This window comes from Canis lupus, chromosome 15, assembly GCF_011100685.1.
Source record: "Canis lupus familiaris isolate Mischka breed German Shepherd chromosome 15, alternate assembly UU_Cfam_GSD_1.0, whole genome shotgun sequence".
Classification (NCBI taxonomy): Eukaryota; Metazoa; Chordata; class Mammalia; order Carnivora; family Canidae; genus Canis; species Canis lupus.
The window spans coordinates 48689439-48708632 of NC_049236.1; the positions used below are offsets into that span (position 1 = coordinate 48689439).

Consider the following 19194-nt stretch of genomic DNA (forward strand, 5'->3'; position numbering starts at 1 on the left):
GTGGTATTTGAAAGAAAGGGCTAAATGTATAAACCATGGACTAAGGAAAAAAATCAATGGGTCTTGGAGAACGATGACTTTGAGCAATGAAGAAAAAAGACTAATTCTTTTTCTTTTGAACTTGCATATTTTAGAGAGTAATAATGCAATGGATGGAAATATAAGTTTCTGTTAGGAGAACTAGTTTGCCATGAGAAAGTGTACTTTACATGACATGTAGAATCTGAAGTGATAGTGATAACCATTACCCATGTTGAAATATCCAATGAGCAAAAGAAAGCCCAAGATTGGCTCTGACATCAAAGATCAGTATTGATTTAGGTGTAATTCAGAAAAGAGAAATGTTAAGTCAATGGTTTTAGATCTCTCTTTCCCTGTGTAATATGTGTGTATTTTTAAGCAACAGAAATGACTTCCTTTTTCAAATAAAATGTAACATGAAATCCTAATATATCAAAAATATAGGTATAGGGCTATCTACTTTAAAGGTGGATGAAGCCATCCTTAATAAGCTTTCTTAGCAACTCCTGAAACAATTCTGAGAAATCTTAGGGCTGTGGCACACAATCTGAAACTCACTGGTTAAGCTCCAGGAAGGAAATACATGAGACACACACATAAAAGGAACTATAGCTAACTCTGGGAAATACTCATATTTAGGGTATCATATAAAGAACTAATGAAGAAAACAGAGGAGGGGGTAGTTAGGAGTCAGGGAGCAGGACAGTGATATGGAAGCTGTAAGGTGAGAGTTCCAAACACAGAATGGTCAGTAACATTAACTACTCCAGAGAAGCTAAGAATGACATTATTGAATATAAATTTTAATTATAGATATAAATTTAATGTAACCAGTCTTAATACTACATATCCTGCTTCACATTTTACATTGTTTTGAAATGAAAAGGATATGATGGTAAGACAACTTTAAGAAATACCAATGTTCTCTCTTTTTCTTGAAGATTTATTTATTAGAGAGAGAGTGAGAGAGAGAGAGAAAGAGAGAGAGATAGAGAGAGCGCGAGTGCACACATGAACTGGGGGAGGAGCAGAGAGAGAGAAGCAGACTCCCTGCTGAAGATGGAGCCCAATGTGGGAACCTGAGATCATAGCCTGAGCTGAAACCAAGAGTCTGATGCTCTACTGACTGAGCCCCCAGGTGCCCTTATTTTTTTTTTCTTGAGAAAGAGTACACGAGGAGGGGGAGGGGCGGGGGCAGAAAGAGAGAGAGAGACAGAGAGAGAATCTTAGGCAGGTTCCATCCCCAGCGCAGAGCCCCATGTGGGGCTCAATCTCATGATCGAGAACATGACCTGAACAGAAATCAAGAGTTGGATGCTTAACTGACTGAGCCCCCTGGAAAACACTTCTTTAAAAAACACCTAAAATTTTAGAATTTGCACATTAGTGACCTCTTTCAGGAAAAGGCTTTTTCAAGTCATGTAATATAATGGTCTGATTATTTTCCTAAATGACAGAACAAAAGCTGTATTATCCCACACAGGTTAACTATTGATTTTCTTTCCAAGTCCTCCCAACAGCTAAAAAGACTACAGAATTCTTAGGCATGAATACTTTAATTCTTGAGTAATCTTTAAGAGTTGTGGGTGATAAAACTACAACAGAAAGGGCTTTTTTGAGCGTGAACATTATGGAATAAGATTATTGGATAATGATTATGATCTCAAATTCTTGTAGTCACACTTAATATCATCAACTGACAGTTGTAGATTCTTTTCATTGTTTCTACAACTCACCTACCATTTTTCATTCACCCTGATCTCTGAAGCAGTCTACACTGTTGATCACATCCTAGTTTCTTCACATTCTCTCTTCTGTGGCTTTCATGGCTCTACCCCCAGTTTAGTTCTCTTTCTTTTTTATTCTCTTTCATTTGCTGACTTCTATTCTCTCTCATCCATAAAAGAACTCATCACTGCAAGATCTCTTCTAGCATTCTGAATTTCTTCATCTACACTTTCTGCCCTGGAAATTTTTTCTGCTATGACTTGAAACTTTTTTCTGTGGGAAAGACTTTCAAATCTAAACCCAGAGGATTACTGATTTCTATGAAGTGTCCATTTATACTGTTGCCTAATGGCCATCTATGTATATATTGTGTGTATCATATATCTCAGCACACTTAAAATGAACATATCTTAAAATCGTGTTAAACTAATTTTATTCTAACATTCTGCAGTCAAGGGTTTAGACTCCTATTTTGATTTTTATGTCCTGATTCTTATTGATATTTAAAAATTTTACCTCCTCCTTTCATATATAATCATTCACTAGATCCAATCACTTCTTTTCTAAAGTTTCTCATATCCCTCATTCCTTTCTGAATTCAGGTCCCTTATAATTTCAGGTATTGAGAACTGCAATAGTCTCTTTAGTTTAGTTTCTTCTCTTTAGTTTCTTCCTTCAGTATGAACTGCAGAATTGAGTTTTCCCAAACTCTCTTTTACGCAATATTCTCTTGATCAAATGTCTTCAATTAATCTCCAGCAATTAAAGGACTAATGTCAGGCAATAACATCTTTCACTTTACTCCCTTATCCAATTCTCTGATACAGTGTTCTTTTTCAGTCAGGCTGCTTTTCTTATACAAATATAATCAGCTCTTTTTGCTCTTTCTCTCATGTGACTGCTTCTTCTGGAATGGTCACCCTCATCTTCAATTTTCTGAGTCCTACCCCTCTCAAGAAAGCCCTGCTTAAGTTCCACATTTTTGGTGTACTGTTTCCCAAATCTTTTAGCCCGTTCATCTGATTACACACTTGATTTAAGCTTCCTTGTAAATGTTTTCTGTAACTTTTAATAATTACTAGTCTCTGCACTATACTATAAAGGCTCAGAATATCATATATTTTAGTATAAAGTACCTTGCACATAGTATTCTCACAACCAAAAAGTGAATTTAGTGCCTATTACATTAGCAAGCTCAATCAGACCTTTATGCCTCCTCATCTAAATTTGTACTGGGGACAAAACCAAGCTTGAGAGAGAAGCACAGTTCTTGACAAGGGCAAAATGTGGACAAGAGGGAGTATAAGTGAAGGCTGATCATTGCTATTACTGAGACCAAAGAGTCTTTCAGGGAAGGTCTGAAAGATGTCAGTAAAGGCAATAACTCTCATTTCTTCACCCCAACATAGCTGAGGGATATGACAACACTTCGGTATCTCACTATATAGTGATTTTCTTAAGAGCCAAGTGAGAAATTCTGGGGCAATATGTGTGATTTGAAAAAGTCCCTCAAAGTAATTTTATTTATCACTTTTCCTTCACTTTTCCCTTCAGACTTATGTATAAAGCAACAGAAAATTAGAGGCACAACTGAAGTTTGAAGTCACAGAAAACATATAGGTGTTAAGATTCAGGAAAGTGGACTGGTATTGCTTGATTTTTTTTTTTTTTTTATGATAGTCACACAGACAGAGAGAGAGAGAGAGAGAGAGGCAGAGACACAGGCAGAGGGAGAAACAGGCTCCATGCACCGGGAGCCCGACGTGGGATTCGATCCTGGGTCTCCAGGATCGCACCCTGGGCCAAAGGCAGGCACCAAACCGCTGCGCCACCCAGGGATCCCTGGTATTGCTTGATCAACTCTACCAAGTGCCTAAACTGTTTTTAATGAACATTCCTTCATCTAGATAGTCTTAGTTCCAGATGCTAAAAATTTGCTTATTATGTTAAATTTTTATTATGGAATAGGATAATGAACCCCCATGTACCCATAAGTCGATTTCAATAATTAACACATTTGGCCTTACATTATCTTACAGGGGGATGAGAAAGTGCTAGAAAGATTCAATGAAAAACAAGAGAATGTTCCTGCTTTTAAACAGTTTATCTAAAAAAAAAATAAACAGTTTATCTTTTTTCATTTCTACTGTAAAATTACATTAAGAAAAAAAATCCTACAATAACCAAAATTATAAACATTAGCCAGCAGCCTTCATCTTTCTTTGGAGTTAAATACACCTGAGCTTGCAAGGAGATGTTCAATCCTCATGTTGCAAATTTGATTATATAACTTCTCTACTTAAAATCCTTCCATCCGAATTCCTTTTTTTTTTTTTTTTTCTGAATTCCTTTCCATAAGGTAACATCACTCATGAAGTAAAGTATGCAGACATCGGAACAGACTGCTTAATTTAAAATCTCAGCTTTTTCACATATTAGTTAAGTGACTTTGGGCAAGTTACTTAACATTCTGTGCCTTCGTTTCCTTATCTAAAAATGGTGATAATTAAGTGGGTATTATGAAGATTAAATGAGATAATATAAAACATTTAGAACAAATCTTGACATAATGTAAGCTAGCAATAAATGTTTCATATGATTATTACCCTATATACATAAAAGACAACACAGTGCTGGTTGAGGTTAAGTAAGCATTTCATAATGTTACCAACTAGTGATAATTATAATTAGTAATAATATAGCCCCTGCCTATGATTCTATTCTCATCCTCTGCCACCATTCATCTCATATCACATACCGTGAGATGTAATGTGTCCTACTGTCTTTGTATATACTATTTTCTTTTCCTATTTTTTTCTATTCCTTTTCTCTGTGTGGGGTTACCTCCTTCTTATTTTTTAAGACATAGCTTGGGTATCTCTGACTTCTGGGAAATTTCTTTTTCAGTCTCATCAGACTGTTGCTACCCCTCCCTGTTCCTCTTATAGCAACGTGCGCAGACCTCTACTACTTACTTAACATTTTAGTTACTTGTTTATAATTTCTGCCTTATTGATTAGGCCGTAAGTCCCCTTGAGATGAGAGACTGTCAAATATTTCTGTGTTTCTGGGTACTTGACATACAGTAGGTATTCAATAAATATTTACTGAAAGAATGAATGGTCATCCAAGTCAACATAATTCAGCAGGGATGCAGCTAAGATACACTCCAAACACTATTACAAAGCAGCCCCACACTGAATAAAACGTTCTATTAAACATTTCTACTAAAAAGCTTACTTTATTATTTAACATTCTTATTCATTGATTCCCAATTATTTCTGTAAATAGCCTGTTACTACTTTCTATAAGAAAACCTGAGTTCAGCAGGCAGCATTCCAGATGTTGAAATATATAATAAAAAAGACTATGCAAATACTTTGAGCCATTCCAGTAAAACCACATATTTATATTTTATAAACAGCATCTCAAATATTACCTAGAGAATTTATTAATGGATTTCCAAATGGAAATATTATGAAAATATTTTCAACAAGCTGCATGTTCCATTGTTCTCTGTGCCAACTATTGCATACTTGCATGATTTTATAGCTGTATCTAGAGAAAGAGACAGCTTATATATATATAGATTAACACACTAGAGAGAATGAAAGGAAGAAAGAAATAAAAGAAATAAAAGTAAATAAAAGTAGACTTGGCTTAGTGACAATGTGGTATTTGGCTTCAACTTAACAATGACTGTTTTAGTCTCTCAGAATGGGTCTTTTTAATCTAACAGAGGAAACAAGTTAAATCAGCACAACACTTAGTAACCAACAATAAAGTTATAAAATTTTATTTTAAGATGGGTTTGGAAGAGAAATAACTTAAACATATGGATGCAATTAAGGTAAACACATATGTATGCTGTTTCTTTTAAGCACACAACTCTGAAATTGTATTTTATCTCCTATATATTTACTTCTAAAAGCACTATAAAATTGGGATAGAGAAATTGAAAAAAAATTTATCAGGAAAACACATTACATTTAGCGATATATTAAGATTTTCTGTGATTATCAAAATTAAGTTCTAGAAAGCTGTTTGGGCATGAAGAAGGGCACCTGATGGGATGAGCAGTGGGTGTTATACTATATGTTGGCAAATTGAGTTGAAAAAAAATAAAGCTAGAATGAGAAACAAAATAAATTTTTTTCCTATAGGGGATGTTGTCATTTTCTTCTTTCTACCCTTCCAATTAAAATAAAAAGGTATAAGCGATGCCTGGGTGGCTCAGCAGTTTAGCACCTTCCTTCAGCGCAGGGCGTGATCCTGGAGTCCTGGGATCGAGTCCCACATCAGGCTCCCTGTATGGAGCCTGCTTCTCCCTCTGCCTATGTCTCTGCCTCACTCTGTGTCTCTCATGAATAAATAAATAAAATCTTTAAAAAAATGTATGGTATGATTTAAAAAATAAAATAAAATAAAAAGCTGTCTTAAAATTCTAGAGTAATTCTTTGCCAAGAAAGGTTTAAAAATCCAAGTAAGATCCTATATTTTATATTTCAGAATTAATTCACTTTTCAGTACTTAAAAAAAGAGTCACATTAAGAATATTCAGTGATTTCTACTGTACATACAATATTATTATCTGTGCCAGTTTTCCTCTTGCCCTACACACATTTGAACTTATGTTGAGCACAATTTGCTAGATATTTGGTAGGTTTACATTTAATGTTTACTGACTAAAATGTCTGGTTGATCAGAATCAGTGTTCTTTGGGGCCACAGTTGAAAATCTAGCTTTAGTATCAGTGAATTTAAAAATATAGTAATCAAATGACTACTTAATTATAACATGTTGAACGTTGTACTTAATTCCTAAAGGACAAAAATCCTGACAATATGAACTACTAAGGCTGAAAGAGGACAAGTACTTGATAAAAAAATACATGAGGATTCCAAAAGACAAAATTATATATAATATATATGGTTTTGTTTGGATAACATCTCTAGCTTGTTTAAAAAAAAAGGCAAAGCATCATTTATAAACATTAAGAAATCAAACTCATTCTTAACCTAAAAAATGAAATGCAAATTTAATAGAACAAAAACAGCCTTTTAATAGAAGAAAAATTTTCAATGCACAAAATTTTTAAAAAATAGCATAATGTGGGGCACTTGGGTGGCTCAGTTGGTTAAGCGTCTGACTCTTGATGTCCGCTCAGGTCCTGATCTCAGGTCATGGAGACTGCCTAAGACTATCTCCTTCTGCCCTGCCCCACCTCTGCTCTGCTGGTGTATTAGCGTGCACTCAGGCTCATAAGAGCCTCTCTCTCTCTCTCAAACAAAACAAAAAACAAAAAACAAAAACAAAAACAAAAAACCCAAAACCAAACAAAGAAACAAAAACAGTAGCATAATGAACCTAACTCAATTATTTAAAAGGAATCTTTTAAGATTGAAATTATTCAAAGTGCCCTAGAAATAAAAAAAAACCCATAGAATTCAAACTATGTAAAGCATAAATGTAAAAGATAAATAGCCTATAAGTAAAAAAGAAATGTCATGATATACTAGCATATTTTATTAATTTTTTTTATTGGGCTCCACACCCAGCACGGAGCCCATTGTGGGGCTTGAACTCATGATCATTGCATGATCAAGACCTAAGCCAGGATCAGAAGTCCAAACCTTACCTAACTGAGCTACACAGGCATCCCTAAGCATATTTTTAAAAAAGATTTTATTTATTTATTCATGAGAGACATACAGAGAGAGGCAGAGACATAGGCAGAGGGAGAAGCAGGCTCCCTACGGGAAGCCTGATGCAGGACTTGATCCCAGGACCCCAGGATTACAACCCAAGCCAAAGGCAGATATTCAACCACTGTGCCACCCAGGTGTCCCATCCCTAAGCATATTTTAAACTCAACTAGATAAGTATTCAAAATAGAGACCAGATAATATGGTGAAGAAATAAATAAGTTAAAATGAAAAGAAGTTACTCTATGTAAACATGGACTTGAAACATAACCTTTATAAAAATTTTTGAGAAATTATATATATAGAAAAATAAAATTATGTTTTCAACTAAAGACTGAGTTTTTGATTCTACTTCAACAAATTTTCATAAGGAAAGAGGGAGATGAATGCACAACAACTTAGATACAATTATGACAGCACTCTCCAGCAGTAAAAATGGGACAAAACTACTTAAATTCTGATGATGAAATATTATGCAGCCATTAAAATGAATGAGTTGAGCTGAACGTATCTTACATGGAAACTAATCTATAATATGTTGATGAAAAAAAATCCTAATTACCAAAGAATTTAGTATATGACCTCATGTAAGTAAAAAATAAAAATAAAAGTATAAACATACACACATACTTCCATGTGTTATGTGAGCGTACATATACTTGAGTATACATGCACAAAACCTGGAGGGTATGTACCAATCTATTATCAGCTGTTATCTCTGGTGAAAGTGGATAAAAAGATTGGCAAATAAAAATTAATACTTTCTTCATTTTTATACTGTTTAATATTTTATATACTGTTTATCTTAACATGCATTACTTTAAAAATAAAGAAAAACAAAAATATTTCCATTTTGAAAAAATCTTAAAATAATATGAAAAATCTAAGAAAAATATGCCAATATTTATTATACCTTTATGAAGTTTAATTTCTCCATCAACATAGTAGCCAGAAGAATTTTTTAATCATTTAGGAACAACTCCAGTTGATAAACTGGTCAAAAACTGTGAAATGCAGAGACCTTCTACAAAGTTAATTTTGTTATTTGAGCTTATTTCCTAATTTATATCTATCTGATATCAAAGAGCCTTTTGTTTTAGCAATATTTGGTCATTTAGTATATAAATTTTGCAAGTAAACTATATGCTTTTCACAATGTATTTGTTATCTTGAGATATATACATGTCACGATGATGATATGGAGTACATAAAGAGCAAAGAGAAAGAGAAGCTTGCTAAATAAAATAAAACTTATTAAAAAAATAATGCAGTAATAAGAAATCAGCAGAGAGGGAACATTAGGAAAGGAGAGGAGTATTTTTACTTACATATTTATTCCATAATATTATGGAAGTTAGCAAGGTAAAACATAAGGTGATTTTAAATTGTAAAAATATGCATAGATTTCCCATTAGTGCATTTAACTGAACTCATACATTCCAGACACACATTAAATTGAGGCCCAGCCCAGCCTCACTACAATCTCCACTTCTTATAGCTGTCCATCCACTGCAGCATAATCCCAGCTGCCAATCTGAAAGAAACCAGCTAGTCAGAGCAGACACAACCAACAGAAACAAATGTCACTCAATAATGTTCAGCGGCACTGTGTTCATGGATAATTTCAAACAGTATCTCTGTCTAGAACATTGATGTGCTCATTCAAAACACCTCCATCTCTAGCTACTGGAAATGAGTAGATAAAGCAGCCTGCCTAGAAAAATAAGTGAAATGCTGCTTCAAAGAGGTTGCCAAAGTTGAGAGGCAAACAGTGAAAACGTAGGGCACATTTCTAAAAAAAAAAAGAAAATCAGAAGAGTTAATTTACTGGATTCAGACCATTATATTATTTCTCAAAACCAGACAAATATGTTTAACCTATGTCCTGGAAATAAGCAGCCATATTGAGTTATTCATTTGGTAAACACCATGTTGTCTATTTTCACAGGAATATTTGTGAACATCCACTGTGTAAGAATAATGAAATGAGGTACAGTGAGATGACATGATCATCAACCTTGAGGGATGTAGAGTTGAAAGACAATATGCACACACACATACACACAAATACTCTCTAATTACACAGTACTGACAGGGGCAGAACAGGGTAAGACAATAAAATTACTGTTAGAATGTAGTTAATAATATTTAACATTTAAAAAATTTGTACTTGACTCAAGAAGTTCCCAAAAACTACTAGAATTTTTGTTGCTTTTGCGCACCAATAATGAAAACTAAAAACAGTGATTATATTCTAAGTAAACTTCCTCATCTTCGTTAGCAGTGTTTTTTTAATGTTGCTATTCTGAGCATTTGGAAATCTATCATACTTGTAAATAATCTTATATAGATTTTTCATATCTATGCAATTATTTTTCATCTCACCCTTCCTAGAAGCTTGTATTTAGTTTAAAATTTAGAGAACAAAATTCAGTCACTTGCTTTGAGACTACTTTCACATTCTCAATTTAGAATGAAGATGGTATCTGAAGTAAACAGGTTTATGACAGAAGACATCAGCATGATAGAGTGGCTCTGGATTCCTTGGGTAGTTGACAGGGCAAAAAAAAATCATGAAAATATTAACACTGTGCCTGTTTTATATCCTTGCACGTATAATTTAGCTATACCTATTTAACTAAGAAGACTGCAATATGCAATAATAACTAGCAAAATACAAAGATTAGCTTTACTGACAACTTTGATGTTCATTTAATTGACGAAGGGAAACTTTGATTACTGTGGTTTTGATATACAAGAAAGTCTGGCATAATTTCAAGGTATTTTTTATGTAGGTTTTCAATTAAAACTTGACTAATCCTTACTGTTTATTTGGCTTTTCGTTGTACAGTTCCTGGCCTGCACTGTGTCAAATATGCCATCTGTGTAACACACTTCTGGCCAGAGATACTTCAGAATTATTTTTGTAACACTCTGAATAGTGGCTGCATGAACTCTTAACTTACTGTATTCAATACTTCTAATCTACTCTATTGCTATAACTATAGTAATCATGTTGTCTTACTGTCCTACTCTTAAATCTCACTGCAGTCAAAACAAAGATTCTTGCCCCACCTGCTTAAAACAGACTTACAGACCATTCCCCTAACTATTTAACAAATGTTAACAATGCTATAAATACCAATTGTGTTTATGCTTCCTGAAAGATTCACTGCAGCCAGTGTTCTGCAGTAGTGTTAGAGCTGAAACAAGTTGTTGACTCCCACCACGAAAGTGATTGAATTCTAAGCCAAAAATGCTTTTCCTTGGATAAGATATCTGATTTGCTACTGCCGTCATGAAACTGGGGTCATGTAAACTTAAACACTGCTGCTGCTGCTTTTGGAAAACAGACCTTCTCAGAGTGATTATGTGTTGCTAAAACAGCATTTGGAAGGATAAATTTGGAAGAGGGAAAACCAACCACTGACACTAAACACAACTTAGGGAAATTTTTCAGATTTTACTTTTACATTATGAGGCTCATTGTATATAATTCTTTAAATTGAGCAATATCATGGCTCTCCTCCTCCTCCTCTTCCCTGCCCATCTATGTAAATAGAGCAAGGAGCCTCCTTTTCCCTCTGCCTGTGTTTTGCCGATCTCTCTGTGCATCTCTCATGAATAAATAAATAAAACCTTTAAAAAAATAATGAAAATCTTGAGGCCCCTGGGTGGCTCAGTCAGTTGAGCATCTGCCTTTGGCTCAAGTCGTGATCCCAGGTCCTGGGATCAAGCCCCATATTGGGATCCCTGTTCAGCAGAGAGTCTACTCTCTCATCATGTATTTATTTTGTGAATTTGGAGTTTAGAAGGTTTTTTTTTTTCTTAATAAAAATATATTTATTCTTACTCATAGCTGACCCTGAATTCAAGTATACTAATTTTTCTCTTTTTAAATTTGTTCTTTCCTTGATTTTAGCTTTTTGAAATAGTGTTAGGAAGGTTTCATAAGGAAGAGAAAGGAATATAAAGGAAGAGAAGTGAAGAAGTCAAACCAAATTCAGCAGAGTTAACAAGAAGAAGATAACTACTTTTATTTATGTGTACCTTGTCCATGAAGGAATATATGTACTCATTACAGGAAAAAATATTCCATAACTCTGTATGGTGACAGATGCTAACTAACTAGACCTACTGTGGTAATCATTTCACAATATACACAAATATCTATTATGATCTATTCCTGAGACTAATATTATACCTCAATTTAAAAAAAATGCACAAAAAAGAGAATATATGTAAATGCTGGAAAATAGATTGAAAAACAGTAAAGGTAGAGAAAAATAAAAATTTATCAAAGAGACAGAAATAAGGAGCAAAGAGGTCTGTTAGAATAAACAGCTAAAGATAAGAATCTATCTTTTAATCGGAGGTCACAGATATTTGAAAAAAATAGTGTATTTGCCTGAAAAATAATTCTCTCTGGTGTGTGATATGCAAATGTACACGTAGTTGTATATTGATAACCCAGCTGTTTTCTAAAAATTAAAAACAACATAAAAGTTTAATGTGCTGCAGGCTGTTTCTCTGATTACTCTTCCCCCTCTTACGGTTATTATTTCTATCGTTTAGTGCTTTTTTTATAGAGAGATTATTTTTATGATCACTTACTATGCCATATATATTAACCATTCACTCTAGAATAAAACTTCCTTAAGAGAAATGAAGCTTTTCCCAAGTAGTAAGTAAATAGATGACTTGTACATAAACAACTTGACTCTGTGAGTATCTAAGTGTTGTTCCAAGTTAAACTAAACATATGGCAGTGAATAGAAATAAGTAAAACTATACTTAATGACAGAAATAAGTCCAATTTGCTTTTAATACAAGAGAAGCACAAATCTATAGTGGTCTCATTACTATGATCTTGCAGAGATAACGTTCTAATATAATTCAAGTATATGCACAAATTTACTAATATTAGAGGTGTTAAAGCATCTTAGAGGTACAAGGTTCTGAAGAAAAGACAGTGTAGCCTGGAGATGAGGTGAGGAGTGAACAAGAAGAGGGCAATTATGGGAGCTTTACAACTAGCAGGAGGCTGTGACAAGAGGGCTTGGAGGCTGTCGGGGCCAGGGGGTTACAGGCACATGGCGGGCCATGGTTAGAGCCATAGGAGCTGCCTCCCTGGGTCACCTTGTACAGCTTTGCTCCAATCTCAAAGTAGGAAGGAAATTGTTTATGAAGAGAGAGGCAGCCCATGAGCAACCTTTCTGAAAGAGCACCCTATTCACATGGCACTCTGTATCCTCTTACCTAGTCTTATTTTCTTCATTAATCTTTACTGCTTATTTTCTGTGCACCCCATTCGAATGTGAGTTCCATGAGGGCTCTGTCTTGCTCATCTCTATTTTCAGTACCTTGAATAAAATGGTTACTTGTTGAATAAATGAATAAAAGGACAAATTTGCCCAGTTTATTGGCCCTTTCCTTATCTGTCCAAACCAGCCTAGATGTACCAGTTAACAGCACCTCTTTAACAAATTCCATCATTCACCCTTCCACTTTCAACTCTGCTTTATATATTCCATGTATTTACACACACACACACACACACACACACACACACACACACACGCCTCTCCAGTCAATTTTTTTTCTTTAAAAAAAATTCTTTTATTTATCTGAGAGAGAGAGAGAGAGAGCGCCACCCCCACCCCCACCCCGGCAAAGGGGCAGAGGCAGAGGCAGAAGCAGATTCTCTGCTGAGCAGGGAGCCTGAGGTGGGGCCCGATCCCAGGACCCTGGGATTATGACCTGAGCGGGAGGCAAACCCTTAAGTGACTGAGCCACCCAGGTGCCCCTCCAGTCAAGTTTTTTTTGTACATCTACTCTTCTGCGGATGAGAACAGAGAAAAACAATGGAAAGAAAGTAATCATCTATTACTGAGCATCTAGGAAGCACCCATCATTACGTTAGGTGTTCCCATAAATATTATCTCACCCTCACCTTTGATATAAACCTCATACTCTTGTTGCCTTTTCCTCTTGTTCATGCACATTTACTTACACCAGTCCTCAGGGTAAACGTCTACTCTCTGATCTCAGACAAGGCAGTATTGCTCCATGCTGTACAGTACTTATCTCTATCTGTGTCCTGGATTTTGTTCCTTTTTTCTTCCTCATAGAGCTTGGTAGTCTACTACATGCTCTATTCCATGTATGTTTTACACACTTCCCTCTTTTTGGATCTTTCCAATTAACATAGAAACATGGTCAAATATTTACCCATTAGAAAAGAAAATAAATCTCAGAGTGACTTCTAGTGGGGTATGGGTTTCTTTTTGTGGTGACAAATATGTTCTAAAATTAGATTGTGGTAGTGCTTATAAAACTCTGTGAATATACGAAGAACTACTGTAATGTACATGTTAAATGGGTAAATTGTATCATATGCGAGCTGTATCTCAATAAAGTGACTAAAGATTCTCTCTTCAATTATTTCTTTTCTCACTGTGTTTACTTGCTCATGTCCCATCCACTGCACAGTCCTCTAACTCCTAATATTTCTGTAAGATCACACGGTGATCTTAGAATAATCCAGTGGGCACTTTTCAGTTTTTATCTTTTCAATCTTTCAGATAGGTCCTAAGACACACGTGGTTATGTCACTAACCTTCAACCTATAATCTACTGCCTTCTGCCAGTGTAGTTATAATTACTTTTATAGTATTAAAGGCCCTTTATGGTATGGTTCCTGTCTTTCTCTCTTATCTTATCCTCTGGTTCATTGCACATATATCACATTCTCCTATCATGATCTCCCTCACCTATGTGCAGAAAGTGTATACACTTTCTTCTGTGTAGATACCCTTTGCTTGTGACTCTATCCAATGTTCTCATTTATCCTTCAATCCAGTCTCTCATTTCCCAGAAAACGTGTCTGGATTCTGGCAGTTAGGGTTTAGTGCCTATTGTGTATGCTTGTGCATACATACAGTGTACTTACCTCTAAACTGAGTTTACCACAGTATAATTGTTTACTTATCCATATTTCCAAGCTCAATAATGTACTCAAGCTGATGAGAGCAGGTGTTTGACTTTCAACTTTTTAACCTTATTATATAATTTGGGTTTAGTAAAAGGTTGTTTAAAAAAATGAGTAAATTGGGATGCCTGGGTGGCTCAGTTGGTTAAGCGTCTGCCTTAGGCTCAGGGTCCTGGGACTGAGCCCTGCATAGGGCTCACTGCTCAGCGGGCAGCCTGCTTCACCCTCCCTCTCCCCATGCTCTCTCAAATAAATAAAATGTTTTAAAAAATGAATAAATCAATGACCTATTCTTTTCTTTCCTTGCCTCACTTTACAATGAACTTTGCATGTGTCCTCTAGGAAACAGTCTCTGATAACCTATCTAGTGTTAGTATTTTATGATCTTTTTGTGATACAATCAGTAATTCATATTCTTTTCATGGCTGTGTTTCTTAACCCAGGAGTTTAACAGAGAAGAATAAGGAACGGAGCTAACACTTAACACTTAATAAATACTTAATGATGGGATAGGTACCATGCCGGCACTTTACATGCATTATGCCTCATCTAAATTATGGGGTGGGTGTACTCATACCAATTCAATATATAAGGAAACAGAGTCTTGGGAAGATCCAAGTCACACAACTAGCAGGCATCAGGGTCAGGAATTAAATTCATATCTATCTATCTATCTATCCATCTATTCTACTGTATCATATTGCATTACATCACCGAGTTAGCACTATGATATGGAATGACTACAATAAAAATTATATTTGTTTTAATAACATCCAGAAAACTTTGAGAATTAATCATGTATATTTATGTGAATAGTGCTAAATAATGAAGTAATATATAGGTGTCCCCCTTTATCTATGGTTTCACTTTCAATGGATTCATGACCTCAACCATGGTCTGGAAGCAGATGATCTTCTTTCTGCCATGACATCAGGTCAGTACTAGCCTAACACTATGGCACAATGCCTATGTCATTCACCTCACTTAATCTCAACATGTAGGCATTTTATCATCTCACATTATCACAAGAAGGTTGAGTAGAGTACATAAGATATTCTGAGAGAGAAAGAAACTACATTCAACTAACTTTTGTTATTGTTGTTAATCTCTTACTGTACCTAATTTATAAACAGAACTTTATTATAGGTATATATATGCAGGATGAAACATAGTATATATAGGGTTTGGTACTATCCACAGTTTCAGACATCCATTGTGGGTCTTGAAACATATGCTCTGTGGATAAGGGTGGGCGGGGATGGACTACTGTATTTATCTTTCAAGAATACTAAGTATCTACCATATTTAGGACATAATAGGCCATATTTTTTAAATGAATGCTGAATCTAATATATATGTTTATATAATGTAAAAATAAATATATGTGTGATGAGTGGAAAACTGGTTAAAGTTTAATTTGCTAATAATTAACTACTTGCTAATGTGGAAAATAATAGGAACCAAGGAAATTTAAAACAAAAGTTTTAAATAATCTTTAGAAAATGTTGATCTTGAAAAAGAAATACTAAAAATTTATTTGGTATGGTGGTTCCTCAAAAAGCTAAACACAGAACTATCATATAATCTAGCAATTCTACTTTTGGGTATATATACACAAAAGAAATGAAAGCAGAGACTTAAACAGATACATATACCCCGATGTTTATAGAAGCACTGTTCACAATAGTCAAAAAGGTGAAAACAACTCAAAATGTCCATGAACAGATGAATGGATAAACAAACTGTGGTATACACAAACAATGGAATATTCTTCTTCCTTATAAGGAAGTAAATTTTGACATGCTACAACACAGATGAACCTTGGAGATATTATGCTAAGTAAAATAGGCAAGACACAAAAGGATAAACATTGTATGATTCCACTTCTATAAGGTACCTATACTAGTCAAATTCCTAGAGACAGGAAGTAGAATGGTGGTAGTCAAGGACTACGTGTGGGTGGGTGGGGTGGATCTGGAGTTGCTATTGTAACAAGTACAGAGTTTCAGTTTGGGAAGATGGAAAACTTCTAGAGATGGATGCACACTAATGTGCTTGATATCACAGAATTATGCTCAAAAATGGCTAAAACGGTAAATTGTATGCTGTATTTTTACTACAAAACATTATGAAGTCCTAACATGTTAAAGTGAAAGCCCAGAAATAAACTCATGCATATATGGTCAATTATTCTATAACGAAGGAGGCAAGAATATAAAAAGGGGAAAAGATTGTTTTCTCAACAAATAGTGCTGGAAAAACCGGACAGCTACATGTAGAAGAATGAAACTGTGTATGGTTTCTTAAATCAGACACAAAAATAAACCCACAATGAATTAAAGACCTAAAAGTGAGACCTGAAACCATAAAACTCCTAGAAGAAAGCATCGGCAGTAATTTCTTTGACATTAGCATAGAAATATTTTTCCAGCTATGTCTCCTCAGGAAAGGGAAACAAAAGCAAAATTCCGGGACCACACCTAAATAAAAACCTTTGCATGGCAAAGGACACCGTCAACAAAACAAAAAGGCAACCTACTGAATGCAAGAAAATATTTGCAAATGATATATCCAAGACAGGGTTAATATCCAAAGTATATAAAGAACTTACACAACTCAACACTAAAACACCAAATAATCAAATTAAAAAAAAATGGCCAGAGGACCTGAATAGACATTTTTCCAAATGTCTTCTGGATAGCCAACGGACACAGTAAAGATGTTGAACATTGCTCATCATCAGAGAAATGCAAATCAAAACCACAATGAGATATCACTTTATACCAGTCAGAGGGCTAAAATAAAAAATATAAGAAATAACAAGTGTTGGCAAGGATGTGGGGCGAAAAAAACAACTCTTATACACTGTTGGTGGGAATGCAACCTAGTGCAGCCACTTTGGAAAACAGTATAGAGGTTCCTCAAAAAATTAAAACTAGAATTATCATATGATCTAGTAATTCTATTACTATTTACCCAAGAACAAGGAAAACATGAATTCAAAAAGATAAAGGCACTCCTATATTTATTGCAGTGTTACGTAGAACAGCCAAGCTATCAAAGCAACCTAAGCATCCACCATCTGTAGATGAATGGATAAAGATGTCTTTATTCATTCACACACACACACACACACACACACACACACACACACACACACACACGGAGTATTATTTAGCCATAAAATATGAGATCTTGGCATTTGCAACAACATGGATGGACCTAAAGGGTATAATGCTAAGTGAATAATTCAGAAAAAGACATATATCACATGATTTCACTCATATGTAGAATTTAAAAATTAAAAAAAAATCAAATAAAGGAAAAAAGAGACAACCAAAAAAACAGACTCTTAAATACAGAGAATAAACTGGTAGTTGCCAGAGGGGAGGCAAGTATAGGGAAATGGGTGAAACAGATAAAAGGGAAAAAATCCCATAAAACAAAGAACAAATTACATTCTTTAAACAACCTGCTAATTAAATGTTTCACTTTTTAACTAGCAGTATTATAAAGGTACAGGTTGAGAGCCATCTTTTATCATGCAAAGGTAGCATAGACTCTAATGACAAGGAAGGTATAGTTATATCATCTTGGACATATCAATAAAGTCTTTAAAAATAGGATCTCACATTGAAAGAGAGTGTTAAGCATATCTTCAGAGCAACTCTACAGAGTATTATGGAATTTCATAATTAAAATTGCAGATTATATAGCAATATAAGATAATATGCTGGTATGTTAAGTAAAACAGGAGATTTCTAAAATCAAATCTATACTGTCCTTTCAGTCATAATGCAACTACGTAGCTTTATGAATAATTACTATAAGGGAACATGAAAAAACAAAAGTAGGTGGTGTATTTGGTGAAGAATTATGGACATCTATAAAACAAAGTTAACACTTCAAATATGTAAAAAAAAAAAAAAGGAAACTGGCCTATGCTATTCTAGTCTAACAATGAAATATGTATTATATATATATATTGTTTTCCACTTGTATATTTGCCCTAACCTCAGTTTTATATATGGAAGTATGTATATTCTATGTCATGCAATCAGTTATTGCTCTAATAAAATAAAATGGCCCCATAAGGAACATTTTCCAAGAAATGAAAAATTAGAAAAGTCTTTAAGGGTTCATTTGATTCAGCTCTAAATTAAATAAAAAAACAACAATCTAAATCCTATGCAATTTAAGACATATGTACATCTAATACATGATGCTTCTGCTTGTGTACTAATCATTGTCTGGCACATGAACCAGGCAATAATATATACTGGCAAGTATATTTAAATATGTACTTATTATATACTATCAATATTATCAAGTCATAAGTAGAATTAAAAAGGAATGCATCTCTGGGGATCCCTGGGTGGCTCAGCAGTTTAGCGCCTGCCCTTGGCCAGGGTGTGATCCTGGAGTTCGGGATCGAGTCCCACATCGGGCTTCCTGCATGGAGCTTGCTTCTCCCTTTGCCTGTGTCTCAGCCTCTCTCTCTCTCTCTCTCTCTCTGTGTGTGTGTGTCTCTCATGAATAAATATATAAAATCTTAAAATAAAAAAAAGAATGCATTTCATATTGTTGAAAAATGGCAAATCTTATCACAGATAATGTTCCCTTTAAAATGAAAATAAATATTCCCTATGAATCAGTCTTAGTTTCTTAAATATACTTGTTCTAAAATTGTACAGATACCTAAGTCACCCTGTTAAATCCTATAATCTTTGCACATAATATATGTTAGCA

General features: G+C 34.6%; 2 protein-coding genes across 12 annotated transcripts in view; one reads left to right on the forward strand and one right to left on the reverse strand.

Moving 5' to 3' along the window:
• DCLK2 (doublecortin like kinase 2) overlaps positions 1 to 19194 on the forward strand; it is a 246910-nt gene that overhangs the window by 207774 nt on the left and 19942 nt on the right. The window lies entirely within an intron of this gene.
• Positions 1 to 19194, reverse strand: part of LRBA (LPS responsive beige-like anchor protein) — a 722446-nt gene that overhangs the window by 53211 nt on the left and 650041 nt on the right. The window lies entirely within an intron of this gene.